Source organism: Danio aesculapii, chromosome 8, assembly GCF_903798145.1.
Source record: "Danio aesculapii chromosome 8, fDanAes4.1, whole genome shotgun sequence".
Classification (NCBI taxonomy): Eukaryota; Metazoa; Chordata; class Actinopteri; order Cypriniformes; family Danionidae; genus Danio; species Danio aesculapii.
In genome coordinates this window covers 9,768,611-9,786,564 of record NC_079442.1, presented here as the reverse complement: position 1 = coordinate 9,786,564, position 17,954 = coordinate 9,768,611, and the positions used below count along the sequence as shown (strand labels likewise).

Here is a 17,954-nt window from a genome sequence, read left to right as displayed (position 1 = left end):
CAGACAAAAAAAAAAAAATGTAAAAATACAGACATTTCAATAAATGCCCAGTTGGAGGTGCTATATGCCAAGTTTTTTGCATATTCATTTATTGTTTTACTTGTAACCTATATGTATTTGTGTGCCTACTACATACTTTATATGTGTGTACTATAAACTGTGTGTGTGTGTGTGTGTGTGTGTGTGTGTGTGTGTGTGTGTGTGTGTGTGGGTGTGGGTGTGTGTATTTTAACATTAAAAATGTTTAACACTAAAGATAATAATATTATGTTTATGTTATAAATTTATACAAAATAAAGATGCGAATACATAATGATTTAATAATAATGATTTAATAATTGTTATTATTATAATTATTATTATTATTATTAGTAGTAGTAGTGAAATAAAAATATTTTACAATGCAATTATACATATTGTACTGATTACATTCATTCATTTTCTTGTCGGCTTAGTCCCTTTATTAATCCGGGGTTGCCACAGCAACCACCAACTTATCCAGCAAGTTTTTACGCAGCGGATGCCCTTCCAGCCGCAACCCATCTCTGGGAAACATCCACACACACACTACGGACAGTTTAGCCTACCCAATTTACCTGTACCGCATGTCTGGACTGTGGGGGAAACCGGAGCACCCGGAGGAAACCCATGCAAACACAGGGAGAACATGCAAACTCCACACAGAAACGCCAACTGAGCCGAGGATCAAACCAGCGACCCAGCAACCTTCTTGCTGTGTGGCGAACGTGAAACCCACTGCACCACTGTGTCGCCGTACTGACATATAAATGCCAATTAATCTATATACCTTATGAAAATGTATAAATATGTGTGTAAAATATGTCTCTCTCTCTCTCTCTCTACATATATATATATATATGTGTGTGTATATATATATATATATATATATATATATATATATATATATATATATATATATATATATATATATATATAGTATATGTGTATATATATATATATATATATATATATATATATATATATATATATATATATAGTATATGTGTGTATATATATATATATATATATATATATATATATATATATATATATATATATATATATATATATGTGTATATATATATATATATATATATATATATATATATATATATATATATATGTGTGTGTATATGTACTCATTCATTTTCTTTTCGGCTTATTCCCTTTATTAAACTTTGGTCGCCACAGCGGAATGAACCGCCAACTTTACGCAGCGGATGCCCTTCCAACTGCAACCTATCTCTGGGAAAGATCCACAGTCATACACTAAACACTATATACTACTACTACTAATAATAATAATAATAATAATAATAACAATAATAAAAAATATTATTATTGTTTTTATTATTATTATTATTAATTATTATTATTATTAATAATAAGCTTATTGTTGGTATTTTATAAAAAAAAATAGATATTTTACAAGACGCTTATACATATTGTTCTTGTCTATCACAGTAAAATAATACACAAATTAAACACCAGCATTTTCAGGCTAGGTACCACTAGTTAATTTTGACACAGCAGAACAGTTGTTCCAATGCACTCTTGGCACATTTGGTGGCGCTGTATCTCAGCGGTCTTTGAGAGTGCGTTGAAATCTTACTTGGGTCTTGTAGACAATGTTCCCATCTATCAGCAAACCCAGAATAATATCAATGTACTCTACCAATTTTAGGTTATGGATCTCTGAACTTGCCATAAATTGCAATACAGCATGGCAAAAACAGCTATGTACCGTTGCACTCTTTGCACAATTGGTGGCGCTATATCTCAGCAGTCTCTGAGGGTGCGTTGAATATCTCACTGGGGTCTTATAAACAATGTTCCCATCTATCAGCAAACCCAGATTCATACCACATTACTGTACCAATTTTAAGTTATTGACCTCTGAACTTGCCAAAAATCGCAATACAGCGAGGCAAAAACAGTTATGTACCATTGCACTCTGGGCACAATTGGTGGCGCTATATCTCAGCAGTCTCTGAGGGTGCGTTGAATATCTCACTGGGGTCTTAAAAACAATGTTCCCATCTATCAGCAAACCCAGATTTATACGACATTACTGTACCAATTTTAAGTTATTGACCTCTGAACTTGCCAAAAATCGCAATACAGCGAGGCAAAAACAGTTATGTACCATTGCACTCTGGGCACAATTCGTGGCGCTATATCTCAGCAGTCTCTGAGGGTGCGTTGAATATCTCACTGGGGTCTTGTAGACAATGTTCCCATCTATCAGCAAACCCAGATTTATACCATATTACTGTAGCAATTTTAAGTTATTGACCTCTGAATATGCAAAAAATCGCAATACAGCTATGTATTGTTGCACTCTTGGCACAATTGGTGGCGCTATATGTCAGTAGTCTTTTAGGGTGCGTTGAATATCTCACTGGGGTCTTGTAAACAATGTTCCAATCTATCAGCAAACCCAAATTCATACCACAATACTGTACCATTTTCTGGTTACTGACCTCTAAACTTGCCATAAATCGCAATACAGCAAGGCAAAAACTGCTATGCACCATTGCACTCTTTGCACATATGGTGGCGCTATTTCTCAGTAGTCTTTGATGGTGCGTTGAATATCTCACTGGGGTCTTATAAACAATGTTCCCATCTATCAGCAAACCCAGATTCATACCACATTACTGTACCAATTTTAAGTTATTGACCTCTGAACTTGCCAAAAATCGCAATACAGCGAGGCAAAAACAGTTATGTACCATTGCACTCTGGGCACAATTGGTGGCGCTATATCTCAGCAGTCTCTGAGGGTGCGTTGAATATCTCACTGGGGTCTTATAAACAATGTTCCCATCTATCAGCAAACCCAGATTTATACCACATTACTGTACCAATTTTAAGTTATTGACCTCTGAATATGCAAAAAATCACAATACAGCTATGTATTGTTGCACTCTTGGCACAATTGGTGGCGCTATATGTCAGTAGTCTTTTAGGGTGCGTTGAATATCTCACTTGGGTCTTGTAAACAATGTTCCAATCTATCAGCAAACCCAAATTCATACCACAATACTGTACCATTTTCTGGTTATTGACCTCTAAACTTGCCATAAATCGCAATACAGCAAGGCAAAAACTGCTGTACCATTGCCCTCTTGGCACAACTGGTGGCGCTATATCTCAGCAGTCTCTGAGGGTGCGTTGAATATCTCACTGGGGTCTTATAAACAATGTTCCCATCTATCAGCAAACCCAGATTTATACCACATTACTGTACCAATTTTAAGTTATTGACCTCTAAACTTGCCAAAAATCGCAATACAGCAAGGCAAAAACTGCTATGCACCATTGCACTCTTTGCACATATGGTGGCGCTATTTCTCAGTAGTCTTTGAGGGTGCGTTGAATATCTCACTGGGGTCTTATAAACAATGTTCCCATCTATCAGCAAACCCAGATTTATACCACATTACTGTACCAATTTTAAGTTATTGACCTCTGAATATGCAAAAAATCGCAATACAGCAAGGCAAAAACAGCTGTACCATCGCACTCTTGGCACTATTGGTGGTGCTGTATCTCATCTGTCTGAGAGGTTGCGTTGAATATCTCACATGGGGACTTGTAGGAAATGTTCCCTTCAATCAGCAAACCCAGATTCATACCAGTTTATTCCACCAGTTTCAGGTTATTGACCTCTAAACTTGCCATAAATCACAATACAGCAATGCCAATACAGCCATATCATTGCAACTGTGTCTTGTGGACTATTACCCCACCTATTAGCAAACCAGGTTTATACCAACTCACTCTACCAATTTGAGGTTATTACAGTACACTCAAACCAATACACAAATTCACACCAGTTTACTAAACCATTTTCAGTTTATTGACCCCTATTTGTCAAAAATCACAAGTTCTGTTACTGTCCAATGTACTGAAAGTGGTAAATCAAGATTAAATCCCACCTAAAAGACTGAACATTTAATTGTGTCTTACTGTACAAATGTATTAATTCAGACCATTTTTATTGCTTAATCTTTTGTTATAAGAACATATGTGCTTTTTCTGTGCTTTTTCGCAGATGTCAATAAAACATGTAACTACGGTTCTGAAAAGTGTCAAATCTATTGGATCAGATGGGATTGGTTTCAACCGTTATATTTTGGTTAATTTGTTTTCAGTTTTTACATTTTTTTTTCCAAACGAAATAATCATTAAATAATTCACGCCCTAACATTATTTAGACTTAGAACTTAGACTTAAAACTCTATTTTGCTCTGACGTTGTTTTTAAAATATGTCCTGAATTTTTTACAGTATATCTGATATTATTTTTTTCTTCTGGAGAAAGTCTTATTTTTTATTTCTACAAGAATAAAAGCCGTTTTTTGTGTGTGTGTGTAAAAACATTTCACGTTCAATAATATTAGCCCCTTTAAGCTTAGCCTAGACTTCCTTCATTACCATAACCTGCCTAGTTAGCCCAATTAACCTATAGTGAAGCCTTTAATTGTCACTTTAAGCTGTATCGAAGTGTCTTGAAGAACATCTAGTAAAATACTATACTATCATCTTGTCATAGATAAAATAAATCAGTAATTAGGGATGAGTTATCAAAACTACTATGATTAGAAATGTGTTAAAAAATCTTCTCTTCGTTTGAGAGTAATTGGTAGGAAAAATAACGGGGGCTAATAATTCAAGGAGAGGGGGGGGGTTCAAATTATTCTGACTTCAACTGTAAATATGTATATATTTTTTTAAACCGCAAATTCACATTTGCTAAAACGCGAAGCACGCAAGGCATGCATGCAAAAAGAAAACGACTTTTAACTTAAGCAATTGTTAATATTGTTAGGGCAGCGCGGTGGTAGTGCTGTCGGCTCACAGCAAGAAGGTCGCTGATTCGAGCCTCGGCTGGGTCAGCTGGCCTTTCTGTGAGGAGATAGCATGTTCTCCCTGAATTCGCGTGGATTTCCTCCAGGTGCTCTGGTTGCCCCCACAGTCCAAATATATGCGGTACAGGTGAATTGGGTAAGCTAAATTATCAGTGACTGTGAATGAGTGTTTATGAATTTTTCCCAGAGATGGGTTGCAGCTGAAAGGGCCTCCGTTGCGTAAAACATATGCAAATGAAATGAATGAATGATTGAATGGATGAATAAATGAATGAATGAATAGCGTGCCCATCTTCAAGCATTTTCTGCTGAGTTCTCAAAGTAAAATGAGATTAGATACGCTATTTCAGTGCTGAAAATATAAAGTTTGGAAGGCCTGTCTAGCTTATTGTAGTCAAAAGACTTGATTAAAGCAATTAAAGTGAAATTGCACTTGGACTATGGATGACTTTGTCATTAACAGCAAAAACTCTTTTGTTTTTGGTCATACAGTTGACAATAAAACATTAGCCTTGTAAATATTTTTTCGTTTATTTAGGCAAACAATTAGTGTTTTGCCCTTTTGATTTTGCAATTCATTTAACCTTAAATGTTATTTGTTCTTCTTCATTTTGTAGATAACTGACCAACAATAATGAATTGAAATTAAGATAGAATTGATTACACCAAACAATTTTTTTTGTAAAAAGACAACTTTTTTTTTTAGAAAAGTATGAAATTATTAACAATAATTAATAAGCACCTATGACAAAATTGAAAAACAAGTGAAACAAGTAATTGGATATTTAAACAAAAAGATAATAAAATGCAACAGTTTACCTTGCAAGAGAGCAAATGGGTGTTTTGATGCAACAGTCCCAGTCTTTTTTTTAAATATGGTTTTGTTAACACTGTAACCTCCAGAAATCTACTAAAATTAAGGACATATTCTGGGAATATATCTAGTTAATCAACTTAAAGTTTATTTATTTTTTTCGAGATGTTTTTATATTTTATCATTACTTGGCACTATTATTTATCTGAAACCAGCATAGCGGTGGCACAGTAGGTAGTGCTGTCGCCTCACATCAAGAGGGTTGCTGATTCGAGCCACGGCTAGGTCAGTTGGCATTTCTGTGCGGAGTTTGCATGTTCTCTCCGCATTCGCGTGAGTTTCCTCCGGGTGCTGTGGTTTCCCCCACAGTCCAAAGACATGCGGTACAGGTGAATTGGGTAGGCTAAATTGTCCCTGTGTATGAGTGTGAATAAGTGCAGCTAGAAGGACATCCACTGCGTAAAATATGTGCTGGATAAGTTGGCGGTTCATTCCACTGTGGTAACCCCTTATTAATATATGGACTAAGCGGAAAAGAAAATGAATGAATGAATGAATGAATGAATGAATGAAACTACTTTGTGGGGGTTAGCTTGTCCAACCTGATAAAGAGAAATTGTCAGTGTTTTTTTTTATGACGAATGTTTGACAATCAAAACCATACAAAAATCTTGCAATTATGACATTCACATATAGAAAAACATAGGAAAAGAATAATAACAAAAAACAAGAAGAGTAGGTTACATTAATATTTGCAATAGAAAAGTTTTTTTATATCTATATATATAGTTTTGGTTGCTTTTCTACTTAAACGTCTTTTAAGTGTTTCAAAATAAATCTTTAATTCGGCCTTGAAATTGGTTCATTGGACGTATAATCTGTCCATTAATATTAGTGTATGTAATTACCTAATTAAATTAAAAGGTCTTACATAAAATTGTGACTATCTTTCTTGCATATTTACAGAATATTTTATATATTTTCATATAATATATTTTCATTATTTAACAGATGTAATACCTCTATTAATTGCATTCTTTCTATTTCATAAACTTTGCAATAAATTGATTCGTGACAAATTGTATTTGTGAATTTTGTATGTTTGTGCAAGTGTTATGAGTGTTCAAACCCAATGAGTTTATTGATGTAAGAAAGTTACAGGGGCACTAGACCTGATGACTGAGTTTGGTCGCACTTATTCTTTTCATTATGCTATTTATTCAATTATTTATTATTACTTTGCATTACTGTCTAAGTTACCGACTTAATATACTTTTTATAGCAATGATAATATGCACAGTTTCACTACTGTTTTTTTAAATGAAGGTATGCAAGGATATAAACACAAACGGATCATGGCTTCGGCACCAAACAAGTGGTATAAAGTATTTTATTCTTTTATTTAGTCCTTATTAAATTTCGTTTTTATTTCAAATAATATAAATGTTTAAAGTTTTTTGGAAAAGACATCTAACTATGCCCACACATGCAAACCCACGCAAAGAACCATCAACCTATCCAGCATATGTTTTAAGCTGCGGATGCCCTTCAGCTGCAACCCATCACATTACTGGGAAACACAGTCTTGCATTCACACATATACACTATGGCCAATTTTGTTTATTCAGTTCACTTATATATGTATTTGAAACTGGAGCACCTGGAGGAAACCGATGACAACACAAGGAGAACATGCAAACTCCACACAGAAATGCCGACTGGCCCAGCTGGGGCTCGAACTCTTGTGCTGATTCAAATTTTATGCATTTGCAATTTTTACCTGTACACCAACTGGAAAAATAAATGATCAAGTAGTCTTGATAGCATATGTTATTAGTTTATTGTGACTTAAAAACTAAGTTAATCATTCATTCATTCATTCATACATTTTCTTTCAATCCCTTTATTAACCTGGAGTCGCCACAGCGGAATGAACCGCCAACTTATCCAGTGTATGTTTTAGGCAGCGGATGCCCTTCCAGTCGCAACCCATCCCTGGGAAACAACCATACACTCTCATTCACACACATACATACGAACAATTTCAGCTTACCAATCTGTTGATTTTAATGCTTAATGTAATTTTTGCACATTTGCCTTAAGTGCTTTAAGCATTATTAATGTTTAAAAAAATTGAATATTTTGTAATTGTGTCTGGTGTAATGTCAGTAGTACTAAGAACAATTGGCTTTCTTAACAATATGCAGGTCAGACACTTAAATTAGTTTTTTACATGTATGTTCATGTGATTTGTCATTTTAAATGTTTTTTTTTTAAATAAGATAATTTAAATGATTGAAAAGTAATGTTTTTACAATTAAAAAAAATGTTTTAAGCATCTCCAATGTAATAAATAAAGAGTGTTTATTTTGTTAATATTTTGTAATTGTGTCTTTTTATGTCAATAGTACTAAAAAAAAATAAAAATAAAAAAAATATATATATATCAATAAAATATTTAGGATAAAATTAAAAGGTTTACAGTAGTTAACTGTTTACTTTTTTTACAGTAATTAACCATTTTCAGACACTACGGTAACATGCTGTAAACTGATTTATGGTTGTAAACTGTAAAGCTCAAATACAGTAACAGCTTTTTACATCAGGCCTTTACACACAAATTAAGCAGTTAAAAAGTTTACAAACATTTAATGTTCCTTTGAAATGACCTTTGGTGCAATAAATAATCATAAATAATTAAAAATGTTAAAATATTATTTAAATGTATTTTATAACTATGAAATTTAATTACTAAATAATAAAGCCTTAACTTGCCAAGAAATGCTCCACTTTACCACAGCAAAATAATGCCCCCACTTATGCAATATTAGAACCTGGTCTATATAACCATGGAAAATATGTACACACAATAACATCAAAGTTGCATATTTGTAAAATAAAGAAAATAAACAAGATGTGCTTTCTCTCATGCAGCCTCCGTAAAAAAAGCACGTCAGCAAAGAACTGGCTACTTGACGAAAAGAAATGCATGCAGTGTCGGAAATGTTGGTCGGGCTTCTCGCTTTTTTAGATAAAAAAAAAAGATCTCAGAATAACCTACTGGCCTAGGCTATTTTAATATCTAAAACAATAAAGCATCAAAAACAAAACTTATATTAGCACATACAAATTAAAATATTTTAGAATATCATACATGTGGGGTGGCTGGTGATGGCATTATCTTTAATTTAATATTTAATATTTTAATATTAGAAGCAGCATTAACAAAACTTTCCTAGGTACAATCCAGCACAAAGGAAACAAGACTATTTTGGTAAATAGGGAGCAACTGGGGTCAAGAGACCTCTAAACGATCTAATATTTTTTAGGCCTACAAATAATATGTTTTGGCAGCACAAACGAGCAAAAACTGTGAGGAAAAGAAAATAACAAATTCGTAAACGAATATAAATATCTGATGTTCATTTCCACCGAACAAACCAGCACAAATATTTTGGTTATATCTAAACAACTAAAACCAATAAAGTGTTTATTTAACTGCACGATCCAGCACAAATCGAGTAAACAGAAACGAATGTCATCAATTTGGTGTGATTTAGAGAAAATAATGGGATTGAGAGTGACGTCGCGGATCCCGAAGTGTTTTTATTAAGCAATATGTAAACAATAAAAATGAATGAAGTGTTTATTTTAAGGGCACAAATCAAGCACAAAGGAATGACACCAGTGTGGCATGATTTAGGGAAAATAATGGGATGGAGTAACGTTGCGGCTCCCGAAGTGTTTTGATTAGGCAATATCTAAATAATGAAAATAGATCGAGTAAATTGGTATGAATCTGGGTTTGCTGAAAGAATAAAATGTTGTCTACAAGACCCTAGTGAGCTATTCAGCGCACCCTTAAGGACTGCTGAGATATAGCGCCACCAATTGGGCCAAGAGTGCAATGGTACATACAGTAGCTGTTTTTGTTTTGCTTTATTGCGATTTATGACAAGTTCAGAGGTCAATAAACTGAAAATGGTGCAGTAATTTCGTATAAATCTGGGTTTGGTAATAGATGGGAACATTGTCTACAAGACCCCAGTGAGATAATCAGCGCACCCTCAAAAACTGTTGAGATATCGTGCCACCATATGTGCCAAGAGTGCAATGGTACATAGTTGTATTATGATTTATTGAGTTTAGAGGTCAATAACCAAAAAATGGTACAGTAATGTGGAATGAATCTAGGTTTGCTGATAGATTGGAACACTGTCTGCAAGACCCCAGTGAGAAATTCATTGCACCCTCAGAGACTACTGAGAAATAGCGCCACCAATTGTGCCCAGAGTGCAATGGTGCATAGCAGTTTTTGCCTTGCTGTATTGCGATTTATGGCAAGTTTAGAGGTCAATAACCAGAAAATGGTACAGTATTGTGGTATGAATTTGGGTTTGCTGATAGATTGGAACATTGTTTACAAGACCCCAGTGAGATATTCAACGCACCCTAAAAGACCACTGACATATAGCGCCACCAATTGTGCCCAGAGTGCAATGGTACATAACTGTTTTTGCCTCGCTGTATTGCGATTTTTGGCAAGTTCAGAGGTCAATAACTTAAAATTGGTACAGTAATGTGGTATGAATCTGGGTTTACTGATAGATGGGAACATTGTTTATAAGACCCCAGTGAGATATTCAACGCACCCTCAGAGACTGCTGAGATATAGCGCCACCAATTGTGCTCAGAGTGCAATGGTGCATAGCAGTTTTTCCCTTCCTGTATTGCGATTTTTGGCAAGTTTAGAGGTCAATAACTTAAAATTGGTACAGTAATGTGGTATGAATCTGGGTTTGCTGATAGATGGGGACATTGTTTATAAGACCCCAGTGAGATATTCAACGCACCCTCAGAGACTGCTGAGATATAGCGCCACCAATTGTGCCTAAAGTGCAATGGTGCATAGCAGTTTTTGCCTTGCTGTATTGCAATTTTTGGCAAGTTCAGAGGTCAATAACTTAAAATTGGTACAGTAATGTGGTATGAATCTGGGTTTGCTGATAGATGGGAACATTGTTTTTAAGACCCCAGTGAGATATTCAACGCACCCTCAGAGACTGCTGAGATATAGCGCCACCAATTGTGCTCAGAGTGCAATGGTGCATAGCAGTTTTTGCCTTGCTGTATTGCGATTTTTGGCAAGTTTAGAGGTCAATAACTTAAAATTGGTACAGTAATGTGGTATGAATCTGGGTTTGCTGATAGATTGGAACATTGTCTACAAGACCCCAGTGAGATATTCAACGCACCCTCAAAGACTACTGAGAAATAGCGCCACCAATTGTGCCCAGAGTGCAATGGTGCATAGCAGTTTTTGCCTCGCTGTATTGCAATTTTTGGCAAGTTCAGAGGTCAATAACTTAAAATTGGTACAGTAATGTGGTATAAATCTGGGTTTGCTGATAGATGGGAACATTGTTTATAAGACCTCAGTGAGATATTCAACGCACCCTCAGAGACTGCTGAGATATAGCGCCACCAATTGTGCCCAGAGTGCAATGGTGCATAGCAGTTTTTGCCTTGCTGTATTGCGATTTTTGGCAAGTTTAGAGGTCAATAACTTAAAATTGGTACAGTAATGTGGTATGAATCTGGGTTTGCTGATAGATGGGAACATTGTTTATAAGACCCCAGTGAGATATTCAACGCACCCTCAGAGACTGCTGAGATATAGCGCCACCAATTGTGCCCAGAGTGCAATGGTACATAACTGTTTTTGCCTCGCTGTATTGCGATTTTTTGCATATTCAGAGGTCAATAACTTAAAATTGACACAGTAATGTGGTATGAATCTGGGTTTGCTGATAGATTGGAGCATTGTCTCCAAGACCCAAGTGTGATATTCAACACACCCTAAAAGACTACAGAGATATAGCACCACCAATTGTGCCAAAAGTGCAACGGTACATGACTGTTTTTGCCTTGCTGTTTTGCAATTTATGGCAAGTTCAGAGATCAATAACATAAAATTGGTAGAGTACATTGATTTTTTTTTCTGGGTCTGCTGATAAATGGGAAGATTGTCTACAAGACTAAAATAAGATTTTCAACTAACTCTCAATGACCGCTGAGATACAGCGCCACCAAATGTGCCAAGAGTGCATTGGAACAACTGTTCTCATGTGTCAAAGTGGTACGTAGCCTGAAAATGCTGGTGTTTAATTTGTGTATTATTTTACTGTGATAGACAAGTACAATATGTATAAGCATTTAGTAAAATATCTATTTTTTAAATAAAATACCAACAATAAGCTTATTAATAAAAATAATAAAAATAATAATAATTTTTATTATTGTTATTATTACTATTATTATTATTATTATTAGTAGTAGTAGTAGTAGTAGTAGTAGTACTGATAAATTCATGTCAATTTGTATAGGTTCATAGTTAATTTGTCTATATATATATATATATATATATATATATATATATATATATATATATATATATATATATATATATATATATATATATATATATATATATATATTTAGTTGGCCTTTCTATGTGGAGTTTGCTTGTTCTCCCCACGTTTCCTCTGGGTCCTCCGGTTTCCCCCACAGTCCAAAGACATGCAGTATAACTAAATTGGGAAGGCTAAATTGTCCATAGTGTATGACTGTGGATCTTTCCCAGAGATGGGTTGCAGTTGGAAGGGCATCATAAACCATGCGTAAACCATCTGCTGGAGAAGTTGGCGGTTCATTCCGCTGTGGCGACCAAAGTTTAATAAAGGAAATAAGCCGAAAAGAAAATGAATGAGTTCATACATACACACTTAAATAAACACAGACACAAGAAAATTTATTTTATTGTGTGTGTGTGTGTGTGTGTATATATATATATTTATAGAGAGAGAGAGAGAGAGAGAGAGAGAGAGAGAGAGAGAGAGAGAGACATATTTTATACACATATTTATAAATAGGTACATATCTATACATTTTCATAAGGTATATAGATTAATTGGCATTTACATGTAATCAGTACAATATGTATAAGTTCATTGTAAAATATTTTTATTTCACTACTACTACTACTACTAATAATAATAATAATAACAATTATTATTAAATCATTATGTATTAGCATATTTATTTTTTATAAATTTATAACACAAACATAATATTATTATCTTTAGTGTTAAACATTTTTAATGTTAAAATACACACACACACACACACACAGTTTATAGTACACACATATGAAGTATGTAGTAGGCACACAAATACATATAGGTTACAAGTAAAACAATAAATGAATATGCAAAAAACTTGGCATATAGCACCTCCAACTGGGCATTTATTGAAATGTCTGTATTTTTACTTTTTTTTTTTTTGTCTGTCTTTTCAATGGCATAGAATTATACATATTTATACATATGCAGATGCATGATATATATACTATTAGCCTGTTGTGTAATATTAAAGACAACACGGTACAGTAATTAATTATGCAATAGCTCATTCAGTTCAATTCACATTCATTTGTATAAGGTATATAAAAATGTGTATAAAAAGTGCATTGTCTGTTCTTTGAAACAATAGGTTTAACAAAACTAGTATTGTATTTACAGGCGTGGGTGTCTAATACAAATTGTAGTATAGAATACTAAAAAACATGCAGTACACTATAAAACATGCAGTAACTTTTACAACTTGAATAATTTAAAAAAATTATTTTGTATCTAAAATCCTTGCAGAGGCAGGCACTGTCTATACATAGGTGGGTCAGGTGAAGTCTTCATAAAGGACAATATTTCTGAAAAAAAAAAAACAGAAATAAATTGTACTCAAACGATGGCACTGTCAATAATAATCAATGATGTACTTAGATTTCATGCTTGCAGCCCGTTTTCTGTCTTATATCAGTTTCATTTAGGCTTTTTCGTTTTTCAAAAAGGAACACAAATAAACACGGTCCCTAAGTTGAGCGCGAATAAGAAGCTGAAAAACGGAAGCGTCGCGGTTTTTAAGGTGGACCGCATAGCGTCAATAAGAAGCTGCGAATAAGAAGCTGAATTCAGCCTCGTCTGGGCATTTGCGTTCAGTAGATGACACCGGAGCTGGCTCCGCATTCCATGGGCTGGGTGACATGACCGCAGCTCTGGAGGTTCGACGTGTTTGTCCATTTAACACTTATTTTTCTAAGCAAGCCCAACAAATAGCTTCATCCTAATTATTGATTCGCCTTTCTCGTTCGCCACGAATCCAAAATGTTTCCAGATTGGCGCTGAGCGAGCATAAGCAGAGCGTAAAACACTGGCTGCAGTCAGTAAACAATTTAACAGATGCCCCGTCTGCAGCCAAACTTTAAAAATGTATAAAGCATATTTTAATCGTTTAACTGATACCATTCATCGGTTACAAACGTGCCCTTTCGGTTATTGCTTAATCGGTTATTTTGAGCATCCCCAACTAAACCGCATGTGCAAGCTCTATTTTTTTTTCTCTCACGGCCGCACGCCGGAGATCCGGCATGGTGCCGGAATACTTTAAGCCCTGGTAAGATCATGTTTATTACTAAGAAAACTAAATCAAAATTATACTTTAATTGAACACATCTGATCACATAAGGTACGCACAGAAAAGTCTGTTTAGTGTTGTGGAAAGGCAAAGCTGAATATCTGTGGTTAAACTGCCACCCAGCGGTCAAAAGCTGCTGGCGCACCAAGTACCGCTGTCGCCGCGGTATGAATGGCGCCATAAGGAACACATTGAAGTAGTAACATCTGTATATATACAAATTAAATGAAGTTGACCCGACAAAACATGAAATTTGTTGTGTCCATATTGTCTACAATGAAATACAAGTCAATGTAAATTTGAAAATCAGTTCTTTTTTTTTTGTTGTGTTTTCCATGTTGTTCCAATGTTTTTTTTCATACTGTTAAAAGATATATATCCCCTATACCTGACAGGCTGTAATGGTGGGGGAAATGGAATTAAGGAAGAATGCAGATACTTTTTAGCTGTATTTCTATTGCATTGAAATTAAATCTATATATAAATTATATTTAAATATTGTGTAGCCTCAATTAAATATTGACTATTATTACAATCCATAACCAAACAAAACGTGATTTAGACACCTTCAACATTTATCACATCATTACAGATTATTTGCTAGAGTTCATACATTATATTTTTTTCATTTGGCTTAATCACTGATTCATCAGGGGTTGCCACAGCAAAATGAACTGCCAACTACTCTGACATATGTTTTACACAGCAGATGCCCTTCCAACCACAACCCAGCACTGGGAAATAACTCCTTCATTCACACACTATGTCAAATTTAGTTTATCCAATTCACCTGTACTGCATGTTTTTGTACTGTGGGAGAAACTGGAGCACCCAGAAGAAACCCATGTGAACACGGAGACAGCATGCAACATGCAAACCCAGCTGGGACTCCAACCAGCAACCTTCTTGCTGTGAGGTGACAGTGAAGTTAAAATGTGTATGAACAAATTCATCTAGATAATGGCGGATAGCTTTAACTGAAAAAGTGCAGTTTGTAATGGATTACGTTCAACCAAAGAAATTCAGACTACTTTATGGCAACATTTACACAACCACCAATAATTTGTCAGGCCACCCTTATACTCAATGACAGCCTGTTTCCTGGCCTGCTGTTAATTAAGTTTATGCAACAGTAGAGTAGGTTCTTCAGTCAAGGTCAGTTTTTCGAGGTCATTATTTGATTTATTTATTTATTTATTTATTATAATTTCAACAAATTTACCTGTAAAGCAGCTAGTAAAAATTGTCAGAAATCAAAGCAAATGGCATTAATTCATATGATAAAGTGACTGCAGACCCCTCTTTCAAGCAAAGTGTTTCATACAGTTTGTAAAAGGCAGCGGCATGTTAAAACATTAACAATTGTTAATTCCATATGCAAGTCTTTAGCAAAAAAGACAGCATTATTCCATAAATGACACAAACCATCCTAATGGGCAAAAGTATATGAAATATAAGGTGTTTTACAGATGGAAAAGAAACACATTTGAATGTCATCTTACATTTTAATATAGTTTTAATATTCACAAATTTAATACAAACTAACACTGGCTGAATCTTGCTCAATAAATTACTACTAATGTCTAGGCAGAAATACGCATTATTTACGCAATTAAAAAGCATCTAAATATATAATTTTTTTTTTTTTTGCTAATTCAAGGGTTTAATGGTTCTTTTGTCAGAGCAACACATCAGTAACCTCTTCATGTATTTCTTAAAGCTTTTATCTCTCAATCCATATATGAGTGGACTCAGTAGATGTGGAAAAATGCTTGTGAGAATGAAAGTGCAGAACAGGATTAGTAACTGATAGTAAGGGAGTTGCTAAAGCCCCATCCAGAAACGTTGTGAGCCGGTACAGTATACAGAGCAGTAACTGAACCCCATGCAGTAAGATGGTTCTCCTGGCCTTCTGTGCCTAAGCTGGTTTTGACACAGCTGCTTTATCAGAGAATAGCACTTTGAAGTAAGTGTAGAAAAGCAGCACCCACACTGAGCACATGTAGCCAATGTTAAAGACTGTACTGCTTATTATATTGTATTCAAAATGGAACACACTTTGCTGGTGACATATGCGGCTGGAATTAAAGAAGGTGAGTGGGTTAAGAATCAAAACCACAAAGAGATCCAGCAAGCCAGGCAAGGCTTCTATTAGCCAGATGATGCCAATCAGGATTTTGGTGTTTCGCACGGTGCTTATTTGTGCATAATGTAAAGGGTGGCAGATGGCCAAAAATCGCTCAATCGCGATGCCAGCCAGGTTTAGTGGTGTTTTTGTAGACATTGCTTGCGATCAGGACAAAAAAGCAGCAGATGGCAACATTCATATTTGGCAGTAAGTAATTACAAACAAAGTCACACAGACAGAGTGTAAAATAATGTAATTGATGATCAACTGCATAGAGGATTCTTAAATAATGTATAAAGTCACAAGCTATTGATAAAATAAATATTGATACCGAGTCCAACAACAATGATGTATTAAAAAATGGCCTCCCACAAAAAGTCTTTGCGTTTAATTATGTTTAATTCTGAACTGTTCATTTTACAATTGCACAATGGGACAAGAGTCTTGTTCTTGCAGTGGGACAAGAGCACACTTGAGCAAAAATGCATAAAATGTTTTTTTTTTTTCACAATTCAAGAGTTCACACTTAGCTGATGATTAATTATAAGCTTGTTTGGCATGCTGTCCCGGGAGAGAGCCCTGAGCTCATAAGATCCTCGAGCCTGGGGCTCCCTCCCATTGCAAGGCGAGAGGGAAGTTTGAGCTCAGGTAGATCTCGAGAACTCCCCCGCTATAAAAATCAATGAACAGCCAGTGATTGCTCTAGAGAGATAACCATTTACTAGGAGCATGTCTATAGTGCCAGTTTGGATTAGTCAATTAACTTATGTTGCATGTTTTTTGGACAGTGGGAGGAAACCAGGGAACCCGGGGGAAACCCACGTGAGCACGGGAAGATAATGCAAACTCCGCACAGGAATGTCTGCTGGTTTGGTAAAGCCTAGAACCAGAGACATTCTTGCTGTGAGGCAACAGTGCTAAGCACTGGGCCACCGTGTCACCCATCTAGGAAGAAGGAGGAGTAGGGGTGGATGGGGGGATTCTTCAAAACGAAGATAGCGGTGGTACGTAACCCAGGGTATTAGTAGTAGCTTAGGAGTCGTCTGATTGGTGCATTGAGAATTGGATAATGCGGATCCAGCCGCTAGCAATCATAAGCATGTGATCCTCTCGAAATTAGTTTATAACTAAACTTCACTTCAAGAGTTCACACTTAGCTGATGATTAATTATAAGCTTGTTTGGCATCCTGTCCCGGGAGAGAGCCCTGAGCTCATAAGATCCTCAAGCCCGGGGCTCCCTCCCATTGCAAGGCGAGAGGGAAGTTTGAGCTCAGGTAGATCTCGAGAACTCCCCAAAATGCCTTATATAGCTCGGGACAGCAGCCGCGAATTTAAGAACCCCCCAAAATGCAGATGTAACAATGCCATATCCAGCTGCTGGATATATTGATATTTTAGGAAGAGAGGCTCCTGCGGGAGCAGAGGAAAGTATACTCCTGCGGGAGTCCAAGCGGAAGAGTGGGAGGGGCTGGATTGACTCCTGAGGGAGTCAAAGCTTGGATACACTCCTGCGGGAGTGAGAGCTGGGGTGGGCAGGCTCCTGTGGGAGTGGGGAAAGGTATTGGGCGGTGAAGACTTCTGCGGA

The 17,954-nt window shown here is 35.7% G+C and overlaps 1 pseudogene; it reads right to left on the bottom strand.

The window, feature by feature from the left end:
- Positions 1-15,890: 15,890 nt before the first annotated feature.
- On the bottom strand, positions 15,891-16,709 carry LOC130234015 (odorant receptor 131-2-like; annotated as a pseudogene).
- Between the last annotated feature and the right edge of the window lie 1,245 nt (positions 16,710-17,954).